The sequence below is a fragment of the Talpa occidentalis genome, unplaced genomic scaffold, assembly GCF_014898055.3.
Source record: "Talpa occidentalis isolate TD23 unplaced genomic scaffold, MPIMG_talOcc4v2.1 talOcc4.2, whole genome shotgun sequence".
Lineage (NCBI taxonomy): Eukaryota > Metazoa > Chordata > Mammalia > Eulipotyphla > Talpidae > Talpa > Talpa occidentalis.
In genome coordinates, this window is record NW_023602073.1 from 39000665 (window position 1) to 39023652 (window position 22988).

Consider the following 22988-nt stretch of genomic DNA (forward strand, 5'->3'; position numbering starts at 1 on the left):
GACTTGCTCTGAATGGAGGATGTCCTGGGAGACTTGGACTGTGGCATTTTGTGTCGGGACATATTCCCTTGAGATGGACAATGTTGCCACTGGGTAATGTACACTGTGGATTGGACTCCCTGTACCCCACGTTGATCTTGATGTCCTTTTGTGAAGTGCGGGGTTCTTGGGTTCACTCTTGAAAGGTTTCACCAGAGCTCCCGTTTCAGAGTTTCCGAGGAGAGTTTCGCCATGAGACAGGGACATTAGTCATATATAAAGACCAGGTTTATTAGGGTAAGGGAAAGATACAGGTTTTGCTAAGAGAGGCCTGCATGGTTGCAGGCAGTCGGTCTTGAGGAGAGCTGCCTCCCCCGAGGGAGGTCAATGAAGAGAAGTCCCGGCATGGTACAGGTGGGTCACGGGCAGGCAGGAGGCTGCTGCCCTGCAGAGGGAGAGAGTTGGGAAAGGAAGCACCTGCATAGTCACAGGTGGGCAGTGGGAGTGCTGCCCCGAGCCTGTGCAGAGACTCCACCAGTTTAGTCCTTTTCTTTTTTGGAGGGGTCACTCCTCCTCCGTGGAGTGGCCTGCTTGTTGCTGATGTTGGGTAACAGGCAAAACAAGAAAGGGACCAGAGATTCCAGGGTGGGCCCAATCTCCATATCTTTCCCCTCAGGTCTGTGCTCCACTCCCTAGAGCACTTGATCCTGTTTGGGTCTCCTGCCTGGTGCCTAAGGGTCACGACCTCTACAGGGGTTAATGGTCATGTTATTCCCCTCCACTCCCACCTCCTTGTGTGAGTTAGGTTTTAGTCTTGTGAGGCCTCCTTTCCAGTTTTTCTATTCTTGTCCTCCATCATTCCCCCGCCCAGACCTAACTAACTTATAAAGTTTAGGCTAAAATATAACCAATTGATTAAAGCAAAAAACAGAAGGCTATTATATAGAAGACATTATCTATAGTATATTGTTTTAATATTGATTGGATATTAAGGAACCAAGGAGGGCGTTAATGCCAGGCAAGCTGCACTGACTCTTCCCTAGCGTCCAGCTCTCAATTAAGGGAGGAATTCTCCTAATCTAAACAGTTTTCTACCTATTACTCTTGATACCGGAATTGTCAGGCCTAGTCTCTCAGCCAGGAACGGATCCCAGGCTGCAGGGCAGCGCTGAGCTCCGGCCACTAGACCCCCAGGCCACTAGACCCCCACGGGTTGGTGTCACATGAAGCCACAGCAGGAGCTTCGCAGACGCTCAGGCAAGCAAGCGAGAAGAGGCAGGTTTGTTCAGAGAAAGAAAAAGTTTATTGAGGAGAAAAAGAACAGAAATAAAGGGGAACTCCCAGGCCTGGGAGGGGCAAGGAAGCCAAAGTGGAGTCCTGTCTCAGGGAATATAGATCTTCTTTCCCTCATTATTCTAAAGCTCCACCAGTCTCTTTGTGATTGGTTAGTTCTCTGCTGTCTCACTTAATTTGCTACTGAGTGGGGGATCTTCACATTCCTTATCTAACAGCTTTCTCTTTCCCCATTTGTTACATCTTTATCTTTATGGCCCAGTCCTCTGGATGGGCATCCCTGCATTGAAGTTAAACAGCTGCCCTTCTAAGTTGTCCATAAATTAAACCACTCTCCATTTCTCCAATCTCCGCCTCCCTTTACCACCTGAAGGAAACCAGGACCAGCGTTAACAATGTTGTCCTTGGTCCTGGCATGTTTGTTTTTCCTAGTGGAATTGGTTACTTTCCCTTGGTTGTCCTTATCTCTGAAGCCTCCCTAAATTCTTCCGAGGTCCCCTCCTGCACTGTCCCTGAAACTGCCTAATTCCTAGCTTGCCCTGTGTCTCACTCTTCTACTTATCTAGTCAGCCTAGTTTCCGTATCTAATTTTATGATCAAGAGAAAATTCCTTTCTCTGTAAGATTGCTGATTGTTTGTAGCTATAAGGAATTACAAACATTTTATCAGAGGCAGGGCCAAAGATGGTTATAGCTAGCTCAACCAGTCACAAAATTGCTGTTGACTTATTCTTGAATGCATACTCTAACAGCTACCATACCAACTGCTACATCCATGGGAATTAGCCCTAAATAAACAGGAATAATTTAGCAGGAGTCAGCTATGGCTTCTCCTGGCTTATCAGGCGTTTTCTTACACTTGGGGCCTGGCTCACCTCTGACCCTCAACTGTTATTTTTAAGTTTAAAGTAAAAGAATTTCCTTCTCCAATTAGCCCTTGCCTCAAAAGACCACATCTCCATACTAAAGGACTTGGCCAAGGGATGTTTATGGCCTTTTGTTCTCAGAGGTTTTTTCACTTGTTAATGTAAGACCCAATGTTGAATTGCTGCCTTTTGGCAGAGAACTACTAATTTTATAAAAAATGTAATATTTGTATCATGCAGTGCCATTTGCCATCAAATTGGTTATTCAGTGATTGATCAGTATTTGCAGTTTTACTTAAATGCGTATTTTAGCAATGGTAGAAACTAGCCATAGACAAATGAGGAGAATCTAGCAGGAGTCAGCTAAGGAGATTCCTGACTTTTCTGGAATCCGCCCCCTGCCCGGAACTTTGTCAGACCACAGGAGTAGCATGGCTCCCCACAGTGGGTCATTTGGAGTCCAAGGAGTAGGGCATCCTGGGCAGGCTGTTCCTTTTGTATGGATCGGCTGTTTTGCTTGGAGGACTTTAAACTTGAAGAGCTTCTTCTAGGTTAGAAGAAACAAATTTGATTAGGAGATTGTGTTAGGGGGAAAAGGATGTCCTAAAGCTAATTCCTTACAGGCTTTGTGGACTCCACCCCCACCCCAGGCCAAAGCCAAAGACACTGGGAACTCCAAATCCCATCACCACCAAAGGGAAGGTGGCTGGACCTGAGGGTGGGCTTAAGCAAACAGGTTGGTATAAGGCTAGACACATGGGCTTTGGAGGGGTCCTCCATTTTGGCTCCCCGCCAGCTCGCAGTGTCCGGCCAGCTCTGAGAGTGACTTTGGGTTTCCAGGTCGGCGGATTGGGTAGGACACTTTAAAGACTTTATTTCCCTATTTTCTCCCTGAGTTGTACATTTTCCTTATTTCCTTTTCCCTTGTAAATAAACCTTTAATTAACCTTTTGTGTATGCCTGTAGTGGAGTATTAATAAGTCCCTTTTAAGCGCGAGTGAGGAACCACAGCCAGGCAACCCCTTCAATATCGGGGCTGTCCTATAACACAGGCATGGGACCCATTCCTGAAAAGTCCGGAATCTCGTTAGCTGACTCCTGCTAGATTCTTCTTTGTTTATGGCTGATTCTTCTGAATATGGCAATTGTTAATACACATATTTGAAAAGTAAAACTGCAAATGTTGCATGACCAAATACTAAATAACTAATTTTGTTATAGGACAGGGAGAGGGGCAGCCCAAGCCCCGCAAACCTGCCTATTCTAAATGGGTTCTGCCATCCGCCGCATCAACACAAAACATAGGAGACTTTAATGGGAAGGAACTTTAATAAAAACTAGGAAACAATACAGGTGAGGCAAAGAGTCTAGTTTCTAAATGAAGCACCCAAAGTTACCCATCCCCTCGTGGGTAAAAGTCCATCCATATGGGAATGGCGCAGAGCAAAGCCCCAAAGCCTGCTAAAAGTCTAAAGCATCTTCCAGTGGGGACCCACAGAGAAGGGTCACAAACAACCGGACAAGCCCAGAAGGAAAAGAGCAAAATCAACATCAAGATAAAAGCTGCCATGGTCACCTCCCCACGGGTCTCACCCACATCTGTGTCACCCAGTCCACGACCAAAAGACAAGCGCAGTTTCTTTACGTGTTTCTAGGCTCCATGCGTCTCCTCCAGGTCTCCTGGCTCCATCCTGCTTCCTTCCTCAGTCTCTTCCTGCAGCTTCTTCTCTTCCTGCTCAGCTCCACCCTTCCTTGGGTGGGGCAGGGAACCTGGAACCTCCCCCTTTCCTGGGGACCACCCTGTTACAATCCCCCCTTTTAATTTTTATTCCACCATATCTATGGTGGCACAGATGTCATGGTGTAATCATAGGAGACAGTCTTTTTTTTAGGGTCACAATGTGTGTAAGAGAAGCAACAATTAGTCAGTAGCATTGTCCATGAATGTCCAGTATGACAGTTTCATTACTTAAAAATAATCCATTATCCAAGCCAAAAGAAAAAAAAAATTGGAGCATTGGCTAAAACAAGATAGCAAATATATCAAAATTACAGGGAAAAAAATGTTAAAATGGTTCAACTGATGTAAAAAACCACAAATTTTCTCAACCTTGATCCCAAACTTTTAACAGCAAAGCAAAAGTTTGCAAACTAAATTTACTTTTAAACCATTTTTTTCTATTTTTGCATAAAATCACAGGGCAGAAAATAACTAACAGCAATTTTTAGCTGGCTTTGTTGAAATACTCCATACAGGATCAGAGCGAACCGGTGGCATCCAGTGGATGTAGGCTTCAGGTATAAAGTTGGTCTCATCAGACTCCACCTGGGCTTTCCTCTTCTCGAGGGTACCAGGGCATTTTCGTTGGCTGGGTTGTCCAGTCCTGCCAATGGAGGCAAGCTTCCTCACCTTCTTTGGAGGTCTCTGGAACCCTACAAACAAGGCAAACAGGTTCTCCTCTTCTTGATTCAGCTCTTTTTCAACTTTCTGGAAGAGCTCCACACAAAGCCACACAATCAAACCATGTCCAATTTTTTGTTAAAACAGACAAAATTTATGGAAGTTATGCAAAAACAGACTCTGAGATAAGCAGTAAAAGATTACTACCACTATTTTTATGCCGTGTTGGTATCAAGGGGAGAGAAAATGCAAACACAAGTTAGCTTTGTTGGGAAAAAAAAAATTACAACCTTGCTGCAGATCCTGGTCACCAAAACAAGAAAACTTTGTGGATTTAGAGCAAAATGCAAAAAAATCATCAGTATTATGTCAGAGAAAACTTAGTAAATGTCAGGTGTATTTCCAGGTCTATTCAGTCCTTTGTAGGAAAGTTTTTTACTCTCAACAGTTCCATCAATAGGAATCTGTTGAGACCTTTTTTCCCTATATTTTCAGAAACAATTTCTGTAGATGTGAAACAATTGAATTATACAATATTACAAGGTGACAATCACCATTGACAATTTACATACATACTAGATACTACTGTTAACATTTTGTACATACCAAAGTTTTACCATTTTTCCCAAGTGACAATGCTTCCCTTTCAGTTTTACTTCATTAGGTAAAATCCAAATAGAACAAATTCATCTAATGCCTTCCCAGGAGGAAAGGGAGAAACTTCGTGGAGTGTCTCAGGAGCTCTACTGAGGTTCCACAAAATTTCCTTGCATCAGTCAAATGACAGGCTACCAAATTTGTACTTGAATTTAGATTTCTGGGAAGCTTTGCCATAAATATCAGAAAATTAGTAGAAACAACAATATTCAATCTCTATGAAGGCACCGGCTTAGTTCAGTAGCACAATGTTGACAATCAAACCATAACTTTTTGTTTTTATCATAACTGGAGACTTTTTTTTTTTTTCAACGTCTATGGGCACCATGTATACCAATTTGTCGATCACTGGAGGTCAAGACAGTTAGACACAAGGACATACAGACATACAACGTATAGACAAAGACAGTTTTTTTTTAGTTATGCCACGTAGAATATGTTATGTAACTGCAGTTTTACTCCATAGGCTCAGAAAAAAAAATGTCAAAGTCCAAAAAAAAAATGTGGAGTGTTGCTGGCAGAAAAATTTCCAGTTGTCATCCTGCAAACCTAAGACTTTGGAAATAGGAAGGAAAAGTTTTATTAATCACAAGAGTTACATGACCTTGTTTATCACCTTAGGGTTTTCAGTGTTGAAGACTTTTTATTAGAAGTCAATCCTGGAGTATTCTGTACAGCAACTGAAAGAATAAAAGTAACAGTTAACTTTCAAGCAAAAGGAGTCATCTCTTGTTAGCCACCACGCCAAATCTGTTATAGGACAGGGAGAGGGGCAGCCCAAGCCCCGCAAACCTGCCTATTCTAAATGGGTTCTGCCATCCGCCGCATCAACACAAAACATAGGAGACTTTAATGGGAAGGAACTTTAATAAAAACTAGGAAACAATACAGGTGAGGCAAAGAATCTAGTTTCTAAATCAAGCACCCAAAGTTACCCATCCCCTCGTGGGTAAAAGTCCATCCATATGGGAATGGCGCAGAGCAAAGCCCCAAAGCCTGCTAAAAGTCTAAAGCATCTTCCAGTGGGGACCCACAGAGAAGGGTCACAAACAACCGGACAAGCCCGGAAGGAAAAGAGCAAAATCAACATCAAGATAAAAGCTGCCATGGTCACCTCCCCACGGGTCTCACCCACATCTGTGTCACCCAGTCCACGACCAAAAGACAAGCGCAGTTTCTTTACGTGTTTCTAGGCTCCATGCGTCTCCTCCAGGTCTCCTGGCTCCATCCTGCTTCCTTCCTCAGTCTCTTCCTGCAGCTTCTTCTCTTCCTGCTCAGCTCCACCCTTCCTTGGGTGGGGCAGGGAACCTGGAACCTCCCCCTTTCCTGGGGACCACCCTGTTACAATTTGATGACAATGGCACTGCATGATATAAACAGTACATTTTGAAACAATTAGTATCTTTCTGCTTGGAAGCAGTGATTTAAATTTTGGTCTGACAAAAACAAGTGATATGTCACACCTGAAAACCTCTGGGAACTAAAGGCTGTAAACATTCCCGGCCAAGTCTTTGACATAGATTTGTGGTCTTTTAAGGCAGAGACCATATGGAGAGGTTAGAGATAGCAGTTGGTTGATAGTTGAAATTAATTGATACTTGAAGTTAGAAAAAAGTTAGTTGACAAGATAAATGAAGAAGCAATATATGGAGAGGAGCCTTGAAGTTAGGGATAGCAGTTAGTTGACAAGATAAATAAAGAAGCAATAGGTAAAAAATATTACCTTGAGAAAGTAAAAGGAGTTTCCTTTTAAAGCTTGGGCATAGAAAAAGGTCAGTGCAAGTTATGCGGCACTGAGATTCTTTGGTTTTTTAATTCCTTTTAATAACTTACTACTTTTTATTAAATTAGAATAAATCAGTTATTGGAATGAAAAGTTTTGATTTTAGCAGCAATTGGATTTGATTACCAATATATAAAGTGATTGTTTTTTAATGTTTAAGATTTAGGAATTTTATAAATTACGATTAATTAGTAATTTAGCAGTTATAAAGGAGTTAAGTTTTAGTCATATACATTTTTTGTTGCTTTGCTGTATTTAGCATTAACAGAATGATTACTGGGCAGTGGAAAATAAATGATTGTTAGTGGACATTTTGTGTGATAATTGTATTTACCTTTAGAACAAAATGAAATGGCTACTATCACCTCAGCAAGGGGTCATAGGTCCCCAGGCTGATTTTGAAAGTGTGTCAAGGTTGTTAGTCTTTTTTACTACTTGAAAGCACTGGCTTATGTACTCCCATGGCTTGCTTGAGATGTATAAATAAAGAGCTGCTGAGACCCTCAGTAGGAGATACTTGCACCCTGATCAAGTGTCTGTGTCTCCTCATTTCCTTTCCCCTCACCCCCTCAGATTCGTCCATTCAGTCTCGTTGGTGCAGGAACCCCTGACATAACAGTTTGCTGGAGCTGGCTCCCAGCAAGTATCACCTGGAACAGGGACCTGTAAGGTAAGCTTCCTTTCAGTCAGGGACGGCTAGGATTTTGCTCATGGGCTAGCACCACCCCTCTGCAAAGAGAAGCAGAGTTAGGGGAGCAATAATCAGAGAACTAGTTTGAGAAGTCATGGGCGACAAGGAATCAAAGGAAAGACGACTCTTTATTGATATTATTAACCATATGCTTGCAAAAAAGGGTATAGCAATTGCTCATGCCCCATTCATCAAATTTTTAGCTTTTGTGGAAGAGTGTTGCCCTTGGTTTCCAAGAGGCGGCAGTCTTGATATAGAAATATGGAATAAAGTGGGAGAGGAAATGAGGCGATATTATTCTAATTATGGATCTGAAAACGTGCCGTTGGAAGCATTTGCATTGTGGGGACTTTTGAGAGACATATTGGATCCTTTACCTGGTCCTCAAGTTCTTGACAAAAAATTAAAAGAAATTCATAACGCTACCTCTACCAAGGAGACGCCATTATTACATAAATCAGCCTCTCAGGTTTTAGCAGTAAAACGATCTGATACAAAAGATGAGGAGGAGGCTAAATGGGACGATAAGCGAAAAGTTGATCAGTTCCCCCCAAAAGATGAAGTGGTCCTTGAGGAAGAGGCCACAAAATATAAACATGCTTGGGATTTTCCAGTTAATGCCACAGCCCCGCATTACAATTCATTAGCAAATTTGCCTAAGCCTGAAAAAAACCCTCAGAAGAAAATCTTAGCCTGTAAACAAACCCCACCTCCTTTTTGTAAGTCAGGCTTTGCAGGAGCAATGCAGGAGGCTATTCGGGAAGGAGATTTTACTTTTAAATGTTCTCCTGTTACATTTGTGGAAGATGAGTTCAGTGACCCACAGTGGGAACCTATCCCATATAAACTTTTAAAAGAATTGAAAACTGCAGTGACAGAGTATGGCCCTATTTCGCCTTATGCTTTACATCTAGTAGAGGTGATTGGAGGAAGGTGGATGACCCCTCATGATTGGCATCAAACGGCAAAATCTTGTTTACCACCTGGAGTGTACTTGTTATGGAAAGCTAATTATGAAGATGAGGTCAGACAAATGATAAAACGAAATATAAAGAGTGGAGATAAGACAGTTACTATTGAGATGCTACTGGGTCAGGATGATTGGCTTTTTGGCCAAAATCAACTTAATTTGCCCACCCGGGCTTTACAGCAGAGTACACAGACAGCCATTAATGCATGGAGACAGTTACCATCTGGAGAAATCAAAACTGCTGGCTTACGTAATACAAAGCAAGGTCCAGAAGAGCCTTATCAGGATTTTTTGGCAAAACTTATTGATGCTGTCCAAAAGGTTACTACTAATGAAGAAGCTGCAGACGTAATTATTAAACAATTGGCCTTTGAAAATGCTACAATGGCTTGTCAGACCTTAATCCGGCCTATCCGAAAAACTGGCAGTTTAGATGATTTTGTTAAAGCCTGTTCTGAGATTACACCATCATATTTACAAGGAATAGCAATAGCTGCTGCTCTTCAAGGACAAACCAGTAGTCAATGGTTTGCTAATTTAAACAGCCCCAAGGGAGATCAAAACAGTGGAAAAAATGTTAATGCCTGCTACTCATGTGACCAGCGGGGACACTTTAGTCGTAATTGTCCCAATAAAATGAAAAAATCGGCTTCAGGTCGAATTTGCTTTCAATATCCTAACAATATGGCTCTTCCAAATAGTGTGTGCCCACGCTGTAATAAAGGATTTCATTGGGCTAAAGACTGTAGATCTAAATTTCATCAAAATGGAACTTTGTTGCCCCCTATTGGACAAAAAAAAAATGATGTCAATCCTAATCTGCCTGCCACTCGGTCACCTGGTTCGGGAAACTGGGTGAGGGGCCCAACCCAGGCCCTTCAAATAATTGGGAACCCCAGCAATCCATTTACCAATGCAGGACAGTATTCAGCCTCCTCAGGGCCATTCCAGGTAGTGCAGTACTGGACTTGTGTTCCACCTCCACAGCAATATTAACCTCAGATCAATCTTGTACTGCAGTGGCTACTGGCGTTCATGGGCCACTCCCTAAAAACACTGTGGGGCTTGTTTTGGGTAGAAGCTCTACCTCATTGCAAGGCATTAAAGTTATACCTGGTGTTATTGATTCTGACTATACTGGGGAGATTAAAATCATGTTAGACTCCCCTACTAAAACAATTCAAATTCGTTCAGGACAAAGAATAGCACAGTTAATTCCACTACCATTAATTTCTCTTGGTAATTCTCCAGTATCTGACCACCCAAGAGCTGATTCTGGCTGTGGATCTAGTGATATGGCCTTTTGGGTACAGAAAATGCTCGTCTGGTCACTATGGTGTTCATTACCCATAGTGCCCCAGACAAAGAAAAAGTTAGCTAAGGTGGACAGTGTCACAGAGATGAGTCCGTCCCAGGTAGCGGATTTAGCATTTAGGGTTTATAATAATAGAGAGGACAGGAGACCGAAACCTGCGACTGTTTTCGTACCAAAAGACCACAGAACAGGGGTTCAGGGAAACAGTAATGGACAGAAACGTGAACCCCTAGGAAGAAATCAGTGTTCCAGATTACAGGGAAGAGGCAGACGCAATAATTACAGAAGGCAGGATAGAATACTGAGAACACCACGATATGATGATTCACACAGGGGTTACAGGAGGGAATATAGAAGGAGTACACAGAACCAGGAACCAAGGAGAGAGGAAAGAAATGTTAGCACAGAGTAGAGGCTCAGATGATGATAGGGAATACAGACAGATAGGGAATACAGACAGAGAAGGAATCGAGAGCCCAGTACAGAGAATAGGAGACAAGTGATAGCACAGAGTAGAGCCTCAGGTGAAGATAGGAGGGAATATAGACAGAGTAGAAGGAATCTAGAGCCAAGTGCAGAGGAAAGGAGACAAATGATAGTTCATGGAGAAGGTTCAGATGCAGAATAAGGGTGCCTGGGGGCTCCACTAGATCTAAAGAAGCCCATTAGAATAACCCCCTCAGAGCCCCGGGTAACACTCGCTCTGGGGGATCATCTGATTGCTTTCTTGGTGGACACTGGAGTGACATACTCAGTTTTGAATTCAAAATTAACTAAAATGAGCAAAGAGACTGTAGCAGTCACTGGAATTATGGGAAGGCCACAACAGAACGCCTTCTTACAACCTTTGGAGTGCCGGCTGGGCACCACACAGCTCCAGCATAGCTTCCTATAAATGTCCAATCCCTCTGCTTGGTCGTGATCTTTTAAGTAAGCTCAACACATGAATTATATTCTCACCAAAACATCAGAGGCTTCACCTACAGGTACTTCCAGAGCAGGCTCTGCGGTTCCAGATGTTACTTACTCAAGATGTTCCACCGAAAGGTGAACTTTTACCACCAGAAATTGTTGAAAGAGTAAGTAAATGGGTATGGGCTGATGGGACCCCAGGACATGCGAAACATGCAGAGCCTGTAAAGATAGAAGTGATAGAGGAGAGCAAAACCCCAAGGAGGAAGCAATACCCCTTAAAGGAGGAGGCATTGTGGGAAACTGAGCCAGTATTGAAAAGGTTCCTTCAATCTGGACTCATTCGGCCCTGCTGCTAACCATACAACACCGTACAACACCATACAATTCTGCCAGTGAAGAAACCCCGTACAGGCGAGTACCATTTTGTCCAAGATTTAAGGGCCATTAATGACATTGTTCAGGATTTACATCCCACCGTGCCTAATCCCTACACCTTATTAACTGCCATACCTGGTGACTTCGGGTGGTTTTCAGTATTAGACCTTAAGGATGCCTTTTTCTGTATCCCAATAGATGCCCAGGATCAACTGCTTTTTGCCTTTGAGTGGCAAGACCCTAAGAGCACTCTCCAGTATTGCTGGACTGTGCTTCCACAGGGGTTTAAGAACTCCCCAACTATTTTTGGGGAAATACTGGCCAGCCAGGGATCTCAGGAAGGTTCAATTAAACCAGGGCATCAAAGTCCCCAGCAACCGGCGACAGTTGCGCAAATTTTTGGGTATGGCTGGGTTTTGCAGGATTTGGATTCCTATCTTTGGATTAATTGCAAAACCCTTATATGATGCTCTCAAAGGCCTGGACTCTGAATCTTTGTCTTGGACCCCAGAATGTCAAAAGGACTTTGATGAAATAAAAGTAAAGTTGATCTCAGCACCAGCATTAGGGCTTCCAGATCTTAGGAAGCCATTCAGACTTTATGTACATGAGAGACAGGGGGTTGGCCTTGGAGTGCTAATCCAATTGTTGGGGCCAGAAATGCAGTCTGTTGCATATATGTCCAAACAATTGGACCACACCACTAAGGGATGGCCTCCATGTTTGCATGCCGTAGCTGCCACTTGTGACCTCCTACACAAGTCAGAGAAGTTTACATTGGGTCAGCCCATCACTGTGTGTGTGCCACATCAGGTCTTGACATTGCTGGAGCAGAAGGGTGGACTTTGCTTGACTGCCGGGAGAATGGGAAAATATCAAGCAGCTCTGTTGGACAATCCTAATGTGAAGCTGCAGGTTTCTAATTCCCTGAATCCCGCCACACTGCTTCCAAGCAATGCAGACGGACTTGAGGATGACACTTTAATCCATAACTGTTTAGAAACCATAGACACAGTGTATGCCAGCCGACCAGATCTGACTGACCAGTCTCTGCCAGATCCAGAGTGGGAGCTATTTACAGATGGCAGCAGCTTCATGAACCAAGGCCATCGATGTGCTGGATACACAGTGGTGACGCTCTAGAACACTGTGGAGGCCAAGGCTCTTCTGGCAGGTACATCAGCGCAAAAGCTGAATTAATAGCCCTGACCCGTGCATTGGAACTCTCAAAAGGTAAAAGAGTCAATATATTTACTGACTCCAAGTACTCTTTTATGATTCTCCACATGCATGGGGCCATTTGGAAGGAGCGGGGACTTCTTACTGCCAGTAACAAGGATGTCAAACACCCATTAGAAATCCTGGCCCTGTTAAAGGCAGTAGCTTTACCATCAGCTGTTGCTGTGATGCATTGTCCTGGCCACCAAAAGGGTGAGTCTGACATGGCAAAGGGCAACAGGGCAGCCGATCGGGTGGCTAAGGCGGCTGCCCGTTCTGCCCATTCTGCCCTCCAGGGTGCACTCATCCCTCTTGTGGCCCTGACTCAGTATGCTCCTGAATACACAGAGTGGGAGGAGGAGAGAGCTCGTGCATGGGGATTTACTGAGTTTGACCCCAGTTCCACTTGGAGAGTAAACTCCCATGGGATGATACTCCTCCCGAAGGCCCTGGTATATCTGGTGCTAAAACATCTTCACGAAGGATCTCACTATGGGAGAGATGCCTTATTAGAAACAGTGCGCCCATATTTGAAGGGCCCTTATTTACACAAAATAGCAAGGGATTACCCGGGGTTCTTCTACTATGTGCCAGGAATAACCCCAAGACTCCCACCCTAAAGCCATTGGGGTTCAGTATCGGGGCAAGTTCCCTTTGGAGGACTGACAGGTGGACTTAACACAAATGCCTAGAACAACAGGCAACTTCAAATACCTCTTGGTTTTTGTGGACGCGTTCTCAGGATGGGTGGAAGCATTTCCCACAAAGACAAATCTTCCGAGGTTGCAAAACAGCTGCTGAAGGAGATAATCCCTCGCTTTGGGTTGTCCGACTCCATCCAGAGTGATAATGGACCAGCATTTTTCTCTGATGTCACTCATGCAGTAAGCAGTGTGCTACAGATCAACTGGAAATTGCATGCTGCATGGAGACCGCAGTCTTCTGGGCAAACAGAAAAGATGAACCGCGGGCCTCCCCGGTGGCGCATCGGTTGAGCGCTGGGTTGCGAAGCTGCCCACGGTCTCTGCGGCGCCAGTTCGATCCCCGGCTGCTCCCCGGCCACTAGAGGAGGGTCCCACATGGCGTGCAGATCTCTCCTGCCGCCCTCTGCTCCCCTCAGCAGTGAACTTCGGTCCTTCTGCCTGTTCTGCTCCCCACTCTGGCTCTGGTGAATTCTGTCACCCTCCCGCGCTTCTGACTGTACCCAGTGCATGTATAAACAAACAGACAAATAAATCATAAATTAAAAAAAAAAAAAAAGATGAACCACAGCTTGAAGAAAACCTTGGCAAAACTGTGCCAAAAAACACAACTTCGTTGGGACCAGGTACTATCCCTTGCCCTCCTCCGCATAAGAGTGGCACCTAGAAGTGGGCTACAATTAAGCCCCTTAGAAATTGTGTTTGGAAGACCTTTCCAGGCCTCAGTTCTGAAACCCAGTCCGGAAATAGCACAAGATTGCCGGATCACACAATATGTGAACACATCAGGAGGTTCTGGCAGTAATTCACAACTTTGCAGCCTTGAGGATCTCTATGCCTCCTGATCAACCATTGCATCCCTTCAGACCTGGAGATCAGGTCTTACTGAAGACTTGGCAGAGCGGGGATGCTCAAAACCAGCTGTCAAAAAAATGGACTGGTCCCTATGATGTTTTGCTGAGCACACATACTTCTCTGAAACTTGCAGATATAAAACCCTGGGTACATCATTCCAGATTTAAGAAAGCCCCAGGAGGAACTGACCCAGAGACGAAGTCCCAGTGGTCTTGTGAACCCATTGAGGACTTGAGATATTTGTTTAAGAGACAGACAAAAACTTGAATGTTACTGACTTCTTCTCCAGTTATTGTTGCAGGATACCCAAGGACTCACTTTTTCTGAAGAAACCCTGAGAAAACTAACATGCTCTAACCAATCTTCTTCCTTTCAAAGTTTAGGAGATGTGAAATAGCATCCAGGATCACGCATATCGTGGCAGTATATATATTTTTTAACACAGAAAGCTTTTGATCTTGATTTTGGTATTTTCTTTTAACTTTTTGTTTTTAACTTTTGAGTTTTTTTTTTCTTTTCTCTGCTTGTTTTTGTTACTTTGGCCTATGAGTGAAACTGCAGTTGTATGAGATATCCGACATGTGATAAATGGTAACTAAAGAGCTCTTTGTGTCTATATGTTGTATGTATGTATGTCCTTTCCTTGTGTCCTTGTCTTGGCCTCCAGTGGTAGACAAATTGGTATACATAGTGCCCATGCACATTGGGAGGGGGGGAAAGAGTCTCCAGTTATGAGGAAACACAAAAGATGGTTTCATTGTCAACATTGTACTACTGAACTAAGCTGGTGCATTCACAGATATTGAATATTGTTTCTGTTATTTTTCTGATATTTATGGCAAAGCTTCCCAGAAATCTAAATTCAAGTACAAGTTTGGTAGCCTGTCATTTGGCTGATACAAGGAAATTTTGTGGAACCTCAGTAGAGCTCCTGAGACACTCCACAAAGTTTCTCCCTTTCCTCCTGGGAAAGGCGTTAGATGAATTTGTCCTATTTGGCTTTTACCTAATGAAGTAAAACTGGAAGGGAAGCATTGTCACTTGGGGAAACGGGTAACACCTTGACCTGATATGAATGTAAATTGTCAATGGTGATTGTCACCTTGTAATATTGTATACTTCAGTTGTTTAATATCTACAGGAATTGTTTCTGAAAATATAGGGAGAAAAGGGCTCAACAGATTCCTATTGATGGAACTGTTGAGAGTAAAACTTTCCTACTAAGGACTGAATAGACCTGGAAATGCACCTGATATTTACTAAGTTTTCTTTGACATAATACTGGTAATTTTTTTTTTTTTAATTTTTTTTTTTTATTTATAGAGGCATGTTTTATTTATTTATTTGTTTGTTTGTTTTGTTTATACATGCACTGGGTACAGTCAGAAGCACGGGAGGGTGAGAGAATTCACCAGAGCCAGAGCGGGGAGCAGAGCAGGCAGAAGGACCGAAGTACACAGCTGAGGGGAGCAGCGGGCGGCAGGAGAGGTCTGCGCACCATGTGGGACCCTCCTCCAGTGGCCGGGGAGCAGCCGGGGATCGAACCGGCGCCGCAGAGGCCGCGGGCAGCTTCGCAACCCAGCGCTCAACCGCTGCGCCACCGGGGAGGCCCCAATACTGGTAATTTTTTTGCATTTTGTTCTGAATCCACAAAGTTTTCTTGTTTTGGTGACCAGGATCTGCAGCAAGGTTGCAATTTTCTTTCCAGCAAACTAACTTGTGTTCACATTTTCTCTCCCCTTGATACCAACACAGCATAAAAATAGTGGTAGTAATCTTTTACTACTTATCTCAGAGTCTGTTTTTGCATAATTTCCATAGGGATTTTGTCTGCTTAAACTAAAAAATTGGACATAAGTTTCATTGTGTGGCTTTGAGTGGAGTTCTTCCAGAAAGTTGAAACAGAGCTGAACCAAGAAGAGGAGAACCTGTTTGCTTTGTTCGTAGGGTTCCAGAGACCTCCAAAGAAGGTGAGGAAGCTTGCCTCCATTGGCAGGACTGGACAACCTGGCCAACGAAAAGTCCCTGGTACCCTCGAGAAGAGGAAAGCCCGGGTGGAGTCTGACGAGACCAACTTTGTTCCTGTAGCCTAGATGGACCGGATGTCAACAGTTCGCTCTGATCCTGTATGATGCAACAAAGCCAGCTAAAATTGCTGCTTAGTTATTCTGCCCTGTGATTTTATGCAAAAATAGGTACTATGGTTGAAAAGTACATTTAGTTTGCAAACTTTTGCTATGCTGTTCAAAATTTGGGATCAAAGTTGAGAGAATTTGTTTTTACATAAGTTGAGCCATTTTAAGATTGTTTTTTTCCTGTGATTTTGATATATTTGCTGTCTTGTTCTGGCTAATGCCTCCAGATTTTTTTTTTTTTTTTGGCTTGGACCGAAGAATGGAGGACTTATTCCAGGAATGGAGGACTTTTGCTTTCCACAGTGGACAATACCCGGAGGGACTGGTTTTCTTTCACACTGGAACCCTGGAAAATTTTCATCTGAGATTACATCCCAGCATCCATATATTTGATATTCATCACCATGGAAATGGTTGCAAAAAGTGAAAGGGGGGAATTGTTAGGGGGAAAGGATGTCCTGAGCTAATTCCTTACAGGCTTTGTGGACTCCACCCCCACCCCAGTCCAAAGTCATCAGGACATTGGGAAAGACAAATCCCATCACCACAAAGAGAAGGTTGCTGGGACCTGAGGGTGGAGTTAAGCAGCCAGGTTAGGTACAAAAACCAAACACATGGGCCTTGGGGTCTCTCTCTCACTCGCCTCCTGGCTTCACGGCTGGTGGCTCGCGGCCAGCTCTCAGAGTGCCATTTGGGATTCCAGATCGGCGGATCGGATAGGATGCATTTAAAATTTTAACTCCCACTTTTCTCCCTGAGTTGTACATTTCCTCATTTGCCCTTCCCTTGTAAATAAACCTTTTATTAACCTTTTGTGTGTGCCTGCAGTAGAGTATTGAGAAATCCTTTTAAGCATGTGGGTGAGGACCCACAGTCAGACAACCCGTTTTGCCAGGGACCAGCCTCCAGCAAAATGTCATGTCAGGGGTTCCTGAAAGGATGAGACGGTGTCGGCGAAAACGAAAGGGCTGAGGGGAAGGGATGAGGTAGAATGAGGAGACACTGCACTTGGTGAGGTGCTAGTATCTTCTGCAGAGAGGCTCAGCAGGTTATTTATACATTTTTAGCAAGCAGTGAGATGACATTATCATGTGCGTAGAAACAGCAGAAAAAATCAGTGCATCCCTCTTTCCATAGACCTTTGGCCACCACGTGCTCTCAGCAAGAAGGCAACCTTCAAGATTAATAAAAAACTAAGCCTTACACTTAAACTCATTGTTTCAGCTAGACAGTTACCTAAGATAGTGGATAGCCGCCAGCACATCCCTATCAGCTAAAGCCTAAGCAAGAAAAGACTTTTCTTATTTGCATGGCCTTCAGCAGGGGACTGGCTGCTACTCAGCTATCAGAACATTTTTTACTTAGAAACTCCTAACTCAAATAGCTTCATTTAAAAACTTTTTCAAGAAACTTCAAGGGAAGGCAAAAGAAGGACCTACTATAATTACTGTATTGTAATGCTTGTCAGGCATGTTCAACAAACCATCTCCCATTGTCAAGTGGGCCAAACTGCCCAACAACTAATTTCTAAACAGACAATTTTCCGTGCCATTTACTGACAGTATGCTGATTGCTGATACATATAATTTATTGTCTAATATACTTTGTGACAAATTTTTTTCTTTCTATGTCCAAGAACAAAAAGCAAAGGGATGCCAGATCTTCAGCCCCACAGTATGAGGCCCTTTCTCTTTGCTGCTTGTCAGTATCCTACCTGGCTGGGGCAACAAGACCCCCTACAGCACCGTTTTGTATCTGGGCTGCCCTGTAACTCTTCTAGGCCCTGCTACATTTCCACCCACGGTCTTGGGTTTGGCAGCTGAGGACTGAAGAGGCCCGGACTCATCGACTCCGATAACCTTCGAGGAGCCCAGGGTAACGGTCAAGGTAGCAGGTGAGTCCATTTCCTTTCTGGTTGGCATGGGGGCTACCTTCTCTGTCCTCCCCTCCTAATCCGGTCAAGTTTATCCTTCTTAGGTCTCGGTTCCGGGTGCTGACGGCCTTCCTTCTCAGCCCAGGACCACTGGTCCGCCCTTTCCTAGTCATGCCTTCTTGCCCCATACCACTCCTGGGTCGCGATTTCCTGACCAAACTCGGGGCTGCTCATGGTTCCAAGACCCTAGCGCTGCTCTCATCCTCCCACTGCTCCAAACATCTGATCCTCCTCAAGGCTCCTTGCTGTCTCCTCCCACTGTCAACCCCCGGTTTGCCTTATCTCTATCCTGATTGTAGCCACCCATCGTACCCCAGTCCTCATTCACCTTAAGGATCCCTCTTCTTTTCCCTCTCGCCCCCAGTTTCCAATCTCCCTCACTCACCATCAGGATCTCAAACCATCATCCAACAACTCCTGGGAAAGGTAGTCCTTACTCCTACCAACTCGCCCTGTAATACTCCCATCCTCCCCGTTAAAAAAGCCTGACGGTTCTTATTGCCTAGTGCGAGACCTTCACCTCATTAACAAGGCAGTGGTGCCTATCCATCCCGGAGTGCCAACCCCTACACCTTCTATCTCATATACTGTTTTCTACCACACGCTTCTCTGTACTTGACCTCGAAAATGCCTTTTTTTTTTTACCATCCCTCTGGATCCTCAATGTTATTGTCTATTTGCTCTTACTTGGGAAGATCCGGACACACACACCTCCCAGCAACTGGCCTGGACAGTCCTGCCTCAGGGGTTCCGGGACAGCCCTCATTTGTTTGGTCAGACATGAGCTAGAGATCTCTCGTCATGTCATACTCCACCCCGCACTCTCCTTCAGTATGTTGCTGGCCTCCTCCTGTGCAGTCCTTCTCCGCACAATCTCAGCAACACACTGCGCAACCCCTCACCTTCCTGTGCTCAAAAGGATACCGCGTCTCCCCAACCAAAACCCAACTTTCAGTCCCCACAGCCGTCTATCTGGGTCTCGACTAACTCCTTCCTCCAAACAGCTGACAGTGGACCACAAACAGGCCATCTGGGGCCTTCCCTCCCCTGAATCGGGAGAACAAACCCTTTCTGATTCAGAAGAACCCTTTCGGATTCTTCCATCGTGGATCCCTAATTTTGCTTTCCTAGCCCAGCCACTGTACGGGGTAGCAAAAGCCTCCCCCAAAGGACGTCTCCAATCCCCCGGGGAGGTCCGCAGGGCCTTCCTTTTACTCACACATATCCTCCTTAGGGCACCTGCCCTTACCCTTCCTGACCCAGAAAAGCCTTTCCTCCTGTGCACAGACGCACGTTGGGGTATGGCGGCAGGCGGCCTTTCCCAGCCTCTGGGCCCAGCCCTGCGTCCTGTCGCTTCTCTCTCCAAGCAGATGGATCCCACCATCAGGGGCTGGCAACCTTGCCTTAGAGCCCTGGCGGCGGCAGCTCTACTCACCCGGGAACCCCTCAAACTTACCCTGGGAAGACTTGTCCAAGCACATTCCCCGCACCACCTTCAGGCCCTCCTGTCTCCCCGCCCGCTCTCCACTCTCACTCCTGCCCGCTCACAGGACTTCCACGTGCTTTTTATCGAAAACCCTCTGGCGAGTCTCACTCAGTCTAATTCTCTCAACCAGCCCCTCTTCTGCCTGTCTCTGGCCCCCCTTCTGTCGCCCATTCATGTCCTGAAATCCTGGGGAAAAAAATGCAAACCTCCAGACTGGGTTTAACTGACGCCCCTTTGTCAGATGCCTACTGTGTGTGCAGACTGGCGGCTCTTGCGTAAATACACGAGGTCAGGGGAGGGCTGCCTAGGCCATTGTTACCGTCAATCAGGTAATTGAGACAGGAAAGCTGCCCAGAGAAACCACCTTCCAAAAGGCAAAACTCATAGCATTTAACCAGGGCCCTGACCCTCAGCAACCATAAGAAAGTCAACATCTATACGGATTCAACATATGCCTTCCTTATGGCTCACAGTCACACTGCGATTTGGCAGGAAAGAGGGTTCCTCTCCACCAAGGGGTCCCCCATCATGAACGCTAAACTAATAAAGTTTTTAGCAGCCTTGCAGCTCACCAGCTGGGTGGACACTTACCCGGACAGGACTGGCAGGTTGATTTTACTCACCTCCCTACTCACAAAAAGGTTAAATATCTGCTAGCAATGATTAATACAATAACAGGTTGGGTCGAGGTCTTCCTGCAGCTAGAAAAACGGCTCAGGTAGTAACTGAGGCCCTTCTTAACCACATTATCCCACGCTTTGGCCTCCCCACCTCTCTCCAATCTCACAATGTTCCAGCTTTTTATCTCAAAGATTACTCAGCAGGTTTCCACGGCTCTGGGTATCACCTGGAAGCTTCACATTCCCCACCAACCACAATCCTCAGGGAAAGTGGGGCGCGCCAATGGGCTAATCAAGGATCACCTGACTAAACTCTTGTTAGAGCTCCGCAGCTGCTCTGGGAACACGCAGACTGATACTTCCCCCATCCTGCCTCGGATCCTGACCTCTTCAACTGACCTTCCCCACCACTGCATCCGGGAGACTAAGTCCGGCTCAGTTGCTTCAGCCAAAGCCACTGCAGCCTCCATGGGCTGGTCCGCACACGGTCATTCTCACCACGCCTACAGCGGTAACACTTCTGGGAGATCCCTCCTGGCACCATCTCTCGGGGGTCAAACGTGCCCCCGAAGACAAACAGTATACATGTCATAGCCTGGGTCCTACTAGGATGCGCATTTCTTGTCAAAATCTCCCCTAGCCCAGTGTCCTGTGTATGGAAATTCAAAGTTAGGGAGACCTTTGTCCCAGGGTCCACTGAGACTACCCACTTGGTGGGTACTGCGGAGTGCCCACAGGCCGGATGCACAGCACCCATCACTCTCACCCTAACTCTTTTGTCGATTACTAACCCTATGAACACCTTGTTTTGTTTCTTTTACCATCAAACCTTAAATCACTGCAAAAATACCTACAAGTAATATGGGGGGGTGCCCTTACCCGTCATGTACAGTGCACCTTCCAGACAAAGGCTGAATGTTCTCTCTGGTCTGTCATAATACGGGTTTCAATGTGAATCAAGTTAACTCTGCTATTTCAGATCCTTGGGACCAACGTTGGGTACAGAGAGTCCAAGCTGCAGTGTATTTCTACTGGCTGGCATTCCTACCCAGTGGCACATTGTTCCGTCTCAAGGGAATATGTCCTGACACAAAATGCCACAGTCCAAGTCTCCCAGGACATCCTCCATTCAGAGCAAGTCTTATAAAATCAGCTAACATCATCAGAAAATACCGAGACACCCTCAACCTGGATTCATATAATCCAAAATGTTATAACCTTCCTAAATAACTCTTTTGGGACTAATACCTCCTCTTGTTTCCTCTGCACTTCCCTTCAGAGGCCTCTACTGGCGGCAGCTCCAATTAATCTCAGTACCACTACAGCCAAGATAATGGGACGCTGCTTGCCAGACTCCCCAACTCTCAGTCCCCCTATGGGACTCCAATCACAGCTACTCCTGCCAGCAAACTGACGCCCTTGTCTGCTTTCATTCCTGTACTTCTAGCATTTCGGTTAAAGGATAGATACCTCCTTAGAAAAAACCTGTCTTTAGCCAATAGCAAAGATAGCTCCCCTCCCTGGCACAGGCCACTTTCCAAAACCAGGGGGACCTGTGAACAGCTGATAAGGGGGCACCTGCCTGTTCCTCAGGAAAGAATGTTGCTACTGTATCAGTGAGTCAGGAATTGTAGAACAAAATGTGGAAGCCTTCATGAAACTACGCAAAGACGTGGAAAGGGAAAGCGGGGTCTCCAACTCTCCGCTGACATGGTTTCAAAATCCTGTAGTGTCATGGCTCTTCCCACTCTTGGGGCCAATAACCTTGTTCTTTTTGCTTCTTGCCTCTAAAAATTCATACAGGCTTGCATTCGGGAAATGTCTCCTACCAACTTTAACCAAGTCTTCCACCCATATTCTCGCATCCCTGCAGAAGACCCTCATAACCAGGCCTGAGTCACCTCCTTGGTCTTTACCCCCTTCCAGCAGGAAGTAGCCAAAGAAAGAAACTTTGCCCTTTTTCCTATCAACAAAAGGCTGGTATGAAAGGTCCATGCCGGAGGCGGGAATGCAAAAACCCACCAGGAAGCCCACCTGGGAACAGGACTGTGGAAGCCTGCCTAGAGGATTCAGACAATGAACTTCTCCCCCACCCCCCCTCGCCCTACAAATCTTTTCTGTGCCCTACAAACCCAGTCTCCCACCTGACCTCTCCTCACCCTATAAAAGCCTGCTTCCCCCTGACAACTTAAGCAGCTTCATGGACCACCCCCCCCCTTGGGTCCCTGAGATCCACCTGGGGCACAATAAATTTTCCCTTCCTTTGAGAAATGTAGCCTGGCTCCCCTTTCCTTTATCGCGCCGGACCTTTCAACTACATGTTAAATAGATATAGTGCTGATTACACTGGGATCAAGTTATCAAAAATCACGTTTTACTTTTTACCACAGATCCCAAAAGAAAAATTAGTCCATACTGTAAGTTGTCAAGTTTATAGTGATAGGACTCAGTTTTCCATAATTTTGTTTTCTCTGGGAGTTTACATTTTATCCAGGCAACAACTGCCCTTGGTTGATTTTTAAAAGGGACAGACTCACGTTCATTTTCAGGAAAGTGTTGCCAATTCATCTAGTCTAAGTAACCATGGTTTTAGCCATTCATTCCTTCAATTAAAAATGATGTTGCCTAAAAGAAGAGGCGGATTCACTTCATACATTCCCCCCCAACCCCGGGACACGGCCCTTTGGACTGTAGCAGACGTGCCTTATGTGCACGTCCTTGTCATCGCTTCAGACCTTTAAAAAAATGTGGATTTCAGGATGATAAATACAAAATATGCTTTCATGATTTAACCAG

General features: G+C 45.1%; 1 long non-coding RNA gene across 1 annotated transcript; it reads left to right on the forward strand.

The window, feature by feature from the left end:
- Positions 1-15345: 15345 nt before the first annotated feature.
- LOC129146422 (uncharacterized) lies at positions 15346-22454 on the forward strand. Its single transcript, XR_008553123.1, has 3 exons — positions 15346-15638; positions 15966-18047; positions 21172-22454. It is a non-coding gene; the product is annotated as an uncharacterized LOC129146422 (long non-coding RNA).
- The last annotated feature ends 534 nt before the right edge of the window (positions 22455-22988 follow it).